Source organism: Ambystoma mexicanum, chromosome 3q (genome assembly GCF_040938575.1).
Source record: "Ambystoma mexicanum isolate Mex_15411 chromosome 3q, UKY_AmexF1_1, whole genome shotgun sequence".
NCBI classification, from domain to species: Eukaryota; Metazoa; Chordata; class Amphibia; order Caudata; family Ambystomatidae; genus Ambystoma; species Ambystoma mexicanum.
The window spans coordinates 542,822,545-542,835,196 of NC_090926.1; the positions used below are offsets into that span (position 1 = coordinate 542,822,545).

A 12,652-nucleotide genomic window follows, 5' to 3' on the forward strand; every position below is an offset into this window, starting at 1 on the left:
TGTGCAATTCAACCCCTCATGAAATGTAATGAGTGACAGAGAATAAACTCCAGCAGACCACAGGACAGAATCCATGCCACTTCTACACAACCAACAAAACAGCTGGGACTGTTAAGATGGATTTCTGAACTCTGTCCTGGAGGGGCAGACGTTCAGAAGGCCAGCCCAGTTTCTTGGAACAGGGTAAACTCTGGACAAGCCAGACAAATCAAGGTAGCGATCGCGGCGGTCAAGACTAGGTCTCAAGAGGGATGAGGGTGACTGAAAGCCCGCAATGAGCACACAAAGCAAGGGCGCTTACAAATGACTCCAAGCAGGTGTTATATTAAAAATATATACACATTTATTACAAGGCCTTTGTAATATTGACCATAGTAAAGAATCACGATAAAACTCAAGTAAACCAACACATCACCATCAAATACAATATATATAAAATTACCGATGGGTCTAAAGAGTTAGAAGCACGAAATATGCAGACAACCTAGATGGGGAGGAAAACAGGCAGAGCAAGTAATCGTTTAGACCCAGTTCGCCTTCAGGGGACACCTAACTAGAAGGAAGTCCGAGCCCTACGAAGAGTGGAGCCTTGTGCTCAAAAGTACCTGCACACGCTGGTGCCGATGGGCCAAGGGGAGTCTCTTCATGGAAGTCAGGCAGTTCAGAGTGGTGAACAAAGGAGAGCAAACAGATCTCCGCTACTCAAGCGCGGCCTCCACTTGCGGGCAGAAGCAGAGCGCGAGTGCGAAAAAGGTGTGCTGTTTAGTACATCGAGGAAAAGCTACGGGCTACTGCAGGAGGGCGATCAGTTCCTAGCGTTGCTACTCACCGGTCCCCGATGCAGGCAGACCCAGGCTTCTCCGCGTCAGTTTCAGTGCTGGTGGGTTCAGATGTGAGCAGGGGACGTCTCGGCGTCGTGTAGATTCCGCGGCAGCAGAAGTTAGAGTTGAGGATGTCCCAAACGCAGTGAACCCGCACAGATTGTTAGCACAGCAGGGCAATGGAGCGGCCGTGTGTATTTCAGCCCAATGTACACTTCTCACTTCAGACCTGGGAATGCCAAGTGTACGAATCATGTGAGAGTGCTCAGGACTCAGAATACAACACAACCTGACGGTGGTAACAGAGCAAGACTCCTGTGTAGGCTGGTCAGTCCACTGGGTGGCCCAGAGACGCTTCCGAAGGCTTACGTGCAGGAGATGATGAAGATGCCGAGAATAGTTGTTCCCACTATTCCAAAGGGTCGAAGTACCAGTACAGGCCTTCTCGTTCGATCAGAGGCAGAATGGTTTCACAGAGCGACAGCAGTGCAGAGGAGCAGTCCTTCAGCGGGTCACCAGCGATTCCTCGGTTCAGCCTCGTAGTTGCAGTATACTTGGCTCTGAGAACTCAGGAGATCGACATGGTAGTGGTGTTTCCAGCCTCCTCTTATCCAGAGTTGCCTTCGCGCCAAAACGGAGAGGACCCAATGGGAGATCTGCTCACAAAACACTCACACCATACGTGGACCTATCACGGACCACGGTGGTCCCAGGCATTCAAGACACACTAGACTCTCTGGCACCCAGGATGTGTATTGGGACCAGACATCCCAGCCCACATCCTGGAGGCACACACAAGGCCTGTAGAAGCCCGCGAAAGCATCTGTGTTTCGCGGGAAAGTACATGCCCAAATAAGGAAGGCCCCGGGTCGGCTCGACCTGGGGAAGGTGAAGGGGGCAAGACGGTCAGCGGGCAGGACAAAGAGCCTCGTGGTCTGGCCATTTTGGGAGCCAGGCCACCATTTTGGGCTAAGCGCGAGAAACGCGCTTAAACAGCCAAAAGGAGCTCAAAACACAAACGATTGCTGCCACCAGTCCCGTCCGTGATTTACTTGCACCGTTCATTAACAATCCAAAGAGAGTGTCTAGGGCCTGTAGAGTGACTAGAGACCCAAGAGAGAAGTAACTTAGCTTACAGTGCCCTCTTGTGTCATGTTGCGCAAAAGCTGCAACATGATAAAAGAACTACGGAAAACAACGTTTCCCGGTACTGACTGTCTTAAGGGCATGTCAGTTTCCCTGTAACAATGGAGCGAAAGCCCAGAGGAGTGCGGCGGACGGCTGCGCTCCTCTGGCAAAGACTAGATCAGGGTGAAAACAACAGCAAAAAGTTTAGGGGTTGCCACATGGAAGGAAAATTACCTACAATTAAGAAATCTTTCCTAACAGGGACACACAGGTGCGAATCACAATGTTGATGGATTATAGCGGCAGGCATGGCCACCCACCTGCACGCATCTGCTATCATACACTATTCTAAGACACAATGCACAACACCTCTGCCATAAGAGTGTAGCTATGTCCCACGACAAAAATTCAGTCAAGCGGACACATGAGTCTCCTACACTCGCATACTCTCCTGACTACCGCACAGCACCCACCCACATACCAGCTCATCGTGGGTAGCTAGCAGGGACTTGGCCACCCCTACCTATCTTTGTATTGGCTAAAATGCATGCATACATTCTAAACTCCACTGATGAATTTCCCCTAACTTGGACGTCAGTCAACCGAGAGCATTCACCTACAGCGCTTTGAGGCCATACCAATGAGAAAATGCACTATACAAGTGACAAATTACATTACATAATCACACACAAAAACAGATTTTTCACCATTCATCAGCCCTATATGTTTCAGAAACCTTAAAATCTTAATTGTAAGCTGAACCGAATTCCCAGAAAGACAAAGGGCCCATTGAGGTCTCTAGATATATGTACTCCCCAAAAAATGGATTCCGTAAATCACAGAAGATTGAGCACTACACTACTGGGTGCTTAAGTGTTTTTTTTTTTCTCACCTAACTTACAATAGTGACACGCTGGAATGGAAAATTCTGTCTTATCTCTAATATTCACAAATTCTCTTGTCAATGTCAGGTTAAACCCAAACCTCATACATTGAGATCTTAGCTTAAAATTCGGGAATTTACGCACATTTTTTGTCACTATGCTCAATTTCTTATGTTCTGCCACCAATTCATGATATAACTTGTATTTAGATAGAACAGAGCAAGTCGCTATCCAGTCCATATCCCACAGCCACTGTTTAACCACAGCCATTGTCTCAATTAATTGGTTTGGTTTGCAATTCAATTCATACAAGATAATGTAGCACTTACGTGCCCAGACCGACAAGTATTCACATCTCTTTCCTAGCAACACAAAGTTTAACTTGTAAATCGGAAATTTCACAGAGGCGTTATTATTTTCCTCTGTAGAAAAAGAGGATTCCCATTAACTTAACTTTTAAGGGACAGCAAACCCAACTTGCGTGGATAACTGCTAGTGGAGGACATTGGGGAAGGCGCAAGACTTTATGCCAAGGGCTGCATCTAAAACGTCAAACACTTTCCAATTAAGTGGAAATTTGGTTTCCATATCATATATCATATATCAGTTTAGGCAAAACCTTTGATTTGCAATACTTAAAAACTGGGAGTAAAGAGAATCTCTGACATTTGTTATTCATTTTCCTTGTTTTGGGAACAATATTGTCTACTTGAGCACGCAGTAAATAAATACACTATTGCTCCGTTATTGTTACCCCTAAATAATTAAAATCACTTGTGACCACTAGATAGGTGTTATCTACTGACTATCTGAATCCCATCTTCCTTTTTCTGTTTGATATCCTCATGACCTGAGTTTTACGTTTGCTCACTTTCAGGCTATTTTCTTCTGTGTGTCTATGGAGCTCAATAAAGAATCTCTGGAGGCCAATCTGCATGTTATATAAAATCAAGATATCATCAACAATATAACCGCTAGCCAGTGTAGGTGTGTATTACCCAACTTGTGGGACACCAAAGTAGCATCTTCTAAGTACTCACCAAGGTCAGAACTATGAATGAATTTTTATTTATACTTACGCTGGTGGCATGCAAATCATGTTGAATCTAGATGTGGTCTCTTCAACATATAGCCCATTGTTCTCTTTCGGTATGAAGGATGTTAGCATATGGATGGCATGACTGGCTGAAATGTAATGCCAACAAAACATAGCCCCTACCTTGTGGATCTCACATTCCCAGTTGGAACCCTTCTACTCGGTTGGATGTTTTAGGTAAAACTCCCGCACTGTTGAGCAAGGTGTGTAACTTGGGCCTCGTTAGTGACAGCCAGGTATCCCTGTTACCTCCAAAGAACGAAAAAAGTAGTGGTCACCTACTTTAGCCAGATTCTTCATTGAAGGGCACGTTTCTACTAATTTTCATTGAGCCATGTAGTCCAGCTCGCTGATATATTTGCAACAAAAGCGCTAGGAGGCCACTACGGTGGTGATAGTGCGCGGTATAAATATCCTTTAACATAACATTATCACAAGTGGATTTTTGTAACTCAGTCAACCTGGGACTAACAAAATACCTTATTCTAAACTTTAAAGGGCTGAAAACAGCTTAGGCAACATTTTTTTCAGAGTTACAAAAAGGACGCAAACTTCATCTGCCTTGTAACACGAGCACTGGCTCCCAGTCACAGAAAGAATAAAGTTCAACCATTATATTTAACAACTGACACTTATCATAGAGGTATTGAGTTTCTGGACAATGCATTCAATAGACAGGACCCGAGCCACTCTATTTGGACCAAAGTCCTCAACATCTTTTTTCCCCCTAAAATCCAACTGGAAATATGGAGTGTTAGGTCTTTTCCCACTCAGGCTGTTAGAGACTCTTCAAAAAAAGAAAGAAAACATCCAGAGCTGTCAACTGACCCGTGAACTGCGGGTTTGACCCACAAAAAGGCAACAAACCCTTGAGGCTGCAAGTGTGTCAGGGAAGGCTGAGAAAAAAGGTCATCACTTTTACAATGGCTTCACTGAGGTCTGCTTCTGCCAGTGATAGAGCTCTGACCTCCTCTGTCCTCCTGATGTTAATAGGTTTCGCAATCCAGAAATGTATGATGTATAGTCTTCCAGCCACACCTCCAAGGAAAACAACAATTTAAGTGTTTTGGACTCACACCCAAATGTTATTAGTTATTGATGGAGCTGGGTTGAAAACACATTTCTGATTTCTCATTTCTGAAAATACATCCTGCACTGATATACAAGTGTTTACAATCGGTTAATTGAAAGTCCAGATAATTCTGAACAGTTTTGCCCAGCATCAGAAGGCACTCCAGCGTAATCCCATCACTTCTGACTACCTATTAAATGGTAATAAACGTAAAGTGTGTCAGCGGAAAAAAACAAGTTATGGAGGAGCCCGTCTATGGAACTAGGAGGGGGGCACCCAAATTCAGAACCACAGATCAAACCATACCAAGAGCAAAGAAATTTAGAAACCATAAATATTTTATTTGTATTTCATTATATGTTTAAAATATACATATTGAATCATGTTTCAAGCTCATTATCTGAATAATACCGTTTAATTAGAAAATTGAAAAACACAGTACTTTTCTAAAAACACGACTGATAATTCAGTCAACGCTAACTTGATGTAGCCAAGCAGTCTGAACGTCATGTCGGTTGAAGGGGATCATCCAGCTGGCGGTCAGAGGCTACGGCCACATTTAACAATATAAGAACCGCCGTAGCTTACTAGACAAAATAATGTTGGTTACTTCTGAAGTTAAGACCAACAGAAAAAAGAAGGGGTGCCGTACGTCAACTACTATACTGTCATGACCTATTGAATACACTGGGTCCGACATGTAAATAGACAGTAGTTTCGATGGTACAAGGCATCTAAGCTGATTCACAATTGATGCCCATCTTCTTCAGGACGGTGCACTCCCATCAGATGTATGCCACAGGATTTTATAATGTGGAAAACTGCATGTGTAAGGCGATAATGCGTTCAGCTGTAAAGATTTGTGCAGGCTGAATCCATAATTTTGCCTAAAACATAAAACAGAAGTAGAAAGACACACACATCAGTCACACGAATTCAAAAATAATTAGTGCAATAAATATTACGCTCAAAGCTTAAATATTTAAGTAATAAACTAAAAATGTGATTTTGGTAGGAATGATCTTGTGAATAACGAACCGGGAAAATGCCTCCCTCCAAAATGATAAGGCAAAAAATCCTCCAAACTTGATAACGGGAGAAATGGGTATAGCAATTAATTCTTAAATTACCATTATCTCAACCTTGAATGCTGGTCACCTTTTCCCGAATGTAAATCCTGAGAAATAAATGTAGGCCAGCAAAACCAGTTCTCTATGAAGTAGAACTGCGGAAAACAAAAAACGACAAATAGGAACATGTTATGATCACAGAGAGGCAGTGATAAATTAGAAACCTCTCGGGAAAATAGAAAAAGACCACCGAGGTGCAGTCCTTCCCAATGTATTCACAGGGCAAAGACATTCTGCTCACCTGAATAAGGATAAACAAGGCGAAAAAGACATTGATCTTGACATTGTGTTGCAGGCGACAGATGACATCAAGGCGTCTGCAAAAAGTTGTCCTATCAGGATGGAATGTTGTTCGGCGTGGTGTAATGAGCACACCAAAAACTAACTAGATAAATAAATAAATAAATAAATAAATAAATAAATAAACAATATGCCGCCAGTGCAAGGTGTTATCATAACACAACATAATTGTTTTAAGATGGTCGGCCTGATAGTAATCGAATTGTGTTCCCAAATCTTTCAAATTATTTGGACACAGAGCAAAATGCTCAGCAGATGTGATTACTGCCGTGCTCATAAAAGTGTCAATAAATATAAAAAAGGGTAAAAGATTCCTGAATGTTTTAAAGCGTTTTGCAGAGCATTTTCAGCATATAACACCCAGGCAACTGACTAGCAGTTTCCCAACCAATAGTAAAAGCCAGATTTATTTGCTTTGTAACAATATCCAAATAATGTCCCGTTTTTCAAAATGCACGTTGCTAGTTAAATGGTAACTCAAAAGTACAATGCAGTGCACATTTTAGCTGAGTGATGCAAACAAGATAACAATGATGTGTTATTTAGAAAGCGTTTTTGCCAAAGTGGTTTACATAAAACATATTTACATACAATCTCACCCAACTGAAGTTGGTACTTATTTATCAACCTTGTAAGGATGAAAGGCTGAGTTGGCCTTGCTGTGATTCATACCTGTGATCTGCCGATCACACACAGATCACAGCAGCAATTGGTCAGCCTGCTGAGCTATCTTACTAGTGCGGAAGTGCTTGTCTTTAAAGCAAGTAACTAATTGCCATCTCTATTGGGGAAATGTACTTACCTACGTTATAAATCACTAGTACAAGCATGTAACTAAAAGGGAACAGTGCCTGTTTTGAATTGAAATGGAATTGTCCTCAATACCGTGGGTCTACAGCACATGTCGTCCTTTTTGTGAGGTGGGCGGAGCTACAGAAATTATGCACATTTTGGGAGTGCGAGCAGTGGGCATGTCAGCAATGCATAAGTGACCCTCAAGCCCACTGTGAAAAGCATCTAAAAACATCTGAAAACTGTTCACAAAGTAACGTGACAGTCCAACCCATTAATCATATTCTAGATGAAGCAGTATACATTTTGGCCTGCATGTTACAGCTTGCATATTGCTAAGGTGCCCTTTGGGGCAAAAGTTACAAATAAAATTAATTAAAAAATAAAACTATTTAAAGGCTTAAATTTGGTCCCACCACCTTGAATGATAGTTCAGACACGAACAATACCCAAGACTCGCAGATGGCCCAATGCCAGGCAGCCATGTGCCAAACACCCCACTAAAATATGGACTTCAAAGAGAAATACCTATGAGGCCAGGTCCCTCAAAATAGTAAGAGTCTGACACTGCTAAGAAGCCACACAAATTGTAAATGTTGCACTTTATAGTAGCCGCCTAAGCACAGAAACAAACTCTTTAAAACAGTCAATGTGAGTTTTCACAAAGACCCTGTTGGCTAACATGACTGGATCAACTATCCGATGTAAATAGTGTCAGTGCAGCAGCAATCATGCAAAATTCGTCAGATCCATCCAATCATTTATTATTTCTATGGGCATTTTTAGGTAGTTCAAACATGGGCTGGATCTAGGCAGGTGCCAAACCGCTGATAAGAGCCCAGCAGAACATGCTCACCTTTAGGGTTTGTCTGAAGACTGCCTCATTTGGACAGGCAGAGTCTCAGATGGGGCACAAGTGCTGAAAAGGCAAAACAAAATTCATCAACAGTTACGTTAGTCACTCGAATTCTACATGAGCCTATCACTGAACTGTTTTCCAAGACAACAGGATGACCATAAGGACTAACATTCAGAACCAACTGAGGCTGTGCTAGTCCTCCGAAGTGGCTATCATATATAAAAAAAAAACAAATACAATATAAAGATTCAACTTCTGCTTTGTAGCATTACCATATGTTTTATTAATATATCAATAAACAGATTATACATCAGTAAATTACTCCATTCAAGTAGCTGCTTCAGGGGAAAAACGAGTCAGCATCCAAGCTGTCACTTTGAAGTAACATAGCTGAGGTGCAGTGTTTTGTAAAAGGAATAAAAATTGAGTCTGCTTATTTTTGCAAATATTTCAAATTCGAAGATACTCTCAAGATATTTATCCTGATCGTTTCTGCCCCTGCTGCATGCACATCATTCCCTTTTAGATGTACGACTCACATTTGAGCAAGTGTTACAGTGCTTATGGAACAATCTTTTTTTTTTTTTTTTTCAATCCATGTCTCACAAAAAAATAACCATCTTTCAATATGTCAGAAACGTCCATTCTCCATTTACATGCAGACCATAACGTGACAACACACAAACCTTCTGTAAATATGTCCACTTTCAAATGTAATTACATGTCTTTTACTGACTCTATATAGGAAATCATAACAGAGTTCTTCTGATTTCACGCATCAAAAAAGTGATCCACCAACAAGAATCCACAATTAACTCATAGGGGCTCATTTTCGTGTTTTCCGAGAATTATGCAGAGGGCACCTGTTACATTTACACTTTTGAGTAAATAGGTTCCCTCTGTGTAATTTTCCACTTTTGCACGGTGGAGTGAATAAGTGAAGTGTACACATTTGGAGTATTTGTACACCACCCTTTTGCACTCCACCCTTCCTGCCATCTGTGCATGGCAGGTGACGTTTACAGTGGATTCCTATAAAACCTGTCTGTTTTTTGCTGGTGTAAAAAGCAAACAAATTCCATATAAATCCACAGAATTTGCGCTACAATGAAAATATATTCTGTCGCAAATCCTAGAGTATTTGCATGGTAGAGGGGAAGGGCGAGGCGGAATTCGGATCTGCGCCTCCTTTCCATCATGCAAATGGCTTAAAATGAGCTGTGAATAATTAAATCTTATGCGTGAAACTCTTATACAAGACTTTTACACATTAGATTTATGGTACGCCTCAAAGAAAATGAGTGCCATAGTCATGTTTGTACAAACATCATTGCTATGGACAGTTATTTTCAAAGCCCGCCTAACAAACGTACAACTGTTTAAATGACAAAAGTACAATGAAGATTTGAAAAAGAAGCCATGACATCATGTAATTGATGAAAAGGAGAACCTTTAATGTTGACCTCTGTAATTGTGTGCACATCTAAGTGAGCACATTTTTCTTGGTTGACATTTTCGAAACATCCAAAGTGCGAGCATTCCTCCCTGCTTAATGCCACTGCGTTTGAGACTATTGTCATGTTGAAAATCTTGTGCCCGCCCTTCACACCGCTTTTACCCTTGAGTTTAGCACCAGCACAACTGGTGTGGAGGAGGGGAAATTTCCGTGCAACAGAGGCCCCATTAACCTGAAATAACTGAAAACTGTCTACAGAAATAAATGCGGCAACGAACACTATATAAACTCTGTATTCAAACCCACGGATGGTGAAAAAGCTCCCGAACAGATCCTGGTCTAAAACCCGGTCACTTTTCTCTTCCCTTCTAGCTCATACTGTGTGAGCCCCAGTCCCTCTCCACACCTCACGGCTTTGCATAACAATAGTAGAGCTGCAGAGTCTGCCCCTCCCAGAGTCACTGTACGCTCGCCTGATAGCGAGCAAGAGAGGCCTCTTTCCTCTGAAGATTTTTATCTTGACCAAAATCTGCATAGCTACCAGTTAGGGTGAACAGGGTTAGAGCACACATTGCTCTGTCTCGGCTGGCTGTCTTATGTCGATACAACGTTATTCATTGTTGTGTGCAGGATTTACAAGAGGGAATTAGAAACGGAAATAAAAAATTTAAGTGGAGAGGAACTGGAGGAGACGAGTAAAACGATAGGGTGGAAAGGGATGGAGAACGAGTGCAAGATAAAGGGCAGTGAGTGTGAGAGACAAGAGTATGAATATAAAACAGAGAACGTGAACGAGAGAACGTGAGAGCAACACAGAGGGGGTTACAAATAGCGAGGCACAGAGTGAAACAGGCATATTTGAAAACAACCAGAGAGGGGCACAAATACAAGAACGTGAGACAAATAGAGATGGACATCAGGGCCACACAGATAGACTGTCACAAAAGGAGAGCGGCAAAAAAGAGAGAGACAGAGAGGAGCCACAACATATAGGCAGAAAAGGAGCAAAAAGACAGTGACATAATTAAAGAAAGAAACAGAGACAAGGACAGATATAGGACGCACTGAACACGGTAAGGTTTAAAAGGAGGCAAATAGAAGGAGGGCGAGCATGAGAGTGTGTGAGAGAAGAGCAGTGGAATGAGAAAGAAAGAAGGGGAACAGAAGGGATTTGTATAGAAGAAACTGAGATATTGAAGCAAGGGAGAAAGAGAAAGAGGAAATTATTGAAAGGGGGGATCCCTTATACAGTCCTTCCATCGATTCGAGCAGGAGCTCATCCACATCGCTGCGCGCCACAGGAGCAACATCTGCGGCCACCGAGATGCCGTGCTGCAGAGGTAAGCTCCAGGCATATTACCAGCTGCCTTAGAGCCCCTCATGCACATTGTGTCGCTTTCACTCCCAAGCCTCCTAAAATCGTTTTCAATGCCCAGCACCCTGCCTGCTTCATCCAGCTAAGCTGCCCACCTATCTGGATGCAATATCCACAAGCTTACCACCCCTGTGCAAACAAGATTTCCTGAAAGCCGGCTGATTTGTGCCTTTAAAGATGGCCGCCGCGCTTTGTGCCTCCCGCGCCTGACCTTGTCTGTTTTGTTTGCCTGACCTCACACGAGCCGCTGCTGCGACCGGATTGGCCCAATCCTCCTACTTTTTCTGGCACCAATCACCGGCAGGCGAGAGCCGGCCAATGAGGTAAGGCCTAGAGACAAGGCCCACCTCTGACTGAGCTGAGCCCCAGTCCTTCCATCGATTCGAGCAGGAGCTCATCCACATCGCTGCGCGCCACAGGAGCAACATCTGCGGCCACCGAGATGCCGTGCTGCAGAGGTAAGCTCCAGGCATATTACCAGCTGCCTTAGAGCCCCTCATGCACATTGTGTCGCTTTCACTCCCAAGCCTCCTAAAATCGTTTTCAATGCCCAGCACCCTGCCTGCTTCATCCAGCTAAGCTGCCCACCTATCTGGATGCAATATCCACAAGCTTACCACCCCTGTGCAAACAAGATTGCCTGAAAGCCGGCTGATTTGTGCCTTTAAAGATGGCCGCCGCGCTTTGTGCCTCCCGCGCCTGACCTTGTCTGTTTTGTTTGCCTGACCTCACACGAGCCGCTGCTGCGACCGGATTGGCCCAATCCTCCTACTTTTTCTGGCACCAATCACCGGCAGGCGAGAGCCGGCCAATGAGGTAAGGCCTAGAGACAAGGCCCACCTCTGACTGAGCTGACCGAGCGCTACCGCTAGGCGATGCCCCTATGCTCAATTTGGTGCAACTTCATCACGCTTCCATTGCCCTTCCTGCCCATCAACCAGCGGTACGTGCCCATTCGCAATGCAAGGTATACCTGCCACCTGCACTACCACTAACCTGCACTATTGACTGTGAATACTTTGTGACTCTGCCCACTTGCGATGCTCCCCTGTTGCGCCGGCCCACAGGCAGCGTGACACGTAAATCAGCCACTTTACTCTCGGCAGTGTCCTAACACTAATGTGTCCCCGCGCAACATACTTTTATAGCCACTAAACTCAATGCTGTGCTTAATCTGCTCTAAGTGCTACTCTGAATCTAGGTGTTATCTTGAACTAAGTGTTACTCTGAACCTAGGTGCTATTCCCAACCCAGGCGCTATTCTGAATACATGCTACTCTGATCCAAGATGTTAATTGGTACACTGGCGCAATTCTAAACCTAATGCTGTGCTAATTGACAAACGCTTACCATGACCACTTTGCTTACCTGTATCTGAGTCAGATGCCAACCTGCAACCTTGCGCTACATGGATTAGGGGTGTATTCTGCTACTCCAAGCAGGCCACACTGTCCACTGCTAGATTTCGACCCTAGACAGGACACACACTGCACCTTACCCCCTCACACAATGTTCCTCCCGGCCCTTTACTCTATACTACTGAGAACCATTCTCCACTTCACCAATTCCGCATGCCTGCACAGCTCACCCCTTAACTTGACCAGCCTAGACACCGCATCACCCACCCTCACAGAGCCCAGCACCACAATCATGCTTACCCTACTCGCTCCCCCATGCCTTTCGGACAGGCTGACCAGATTACGAGCCAGACTTCCCAAAATACACGAGCCTAGAGCCAG

General features: G+C 43.8%; 1 protein-coding gene across 6 annotated transcripts in view; it reads left to right on the forward strand.

Annotated features, from left to right (window-relative positions):
- SPDL1 (spindle apparatus coiled-coil protein 1) overlaps window positions 1-12,652 on the forward strand; it is a 739,625-nt gene that overhangs the window by 422,203 nt on the left and 304,770 nt on the right. The window lies entirely within an intron of this gene.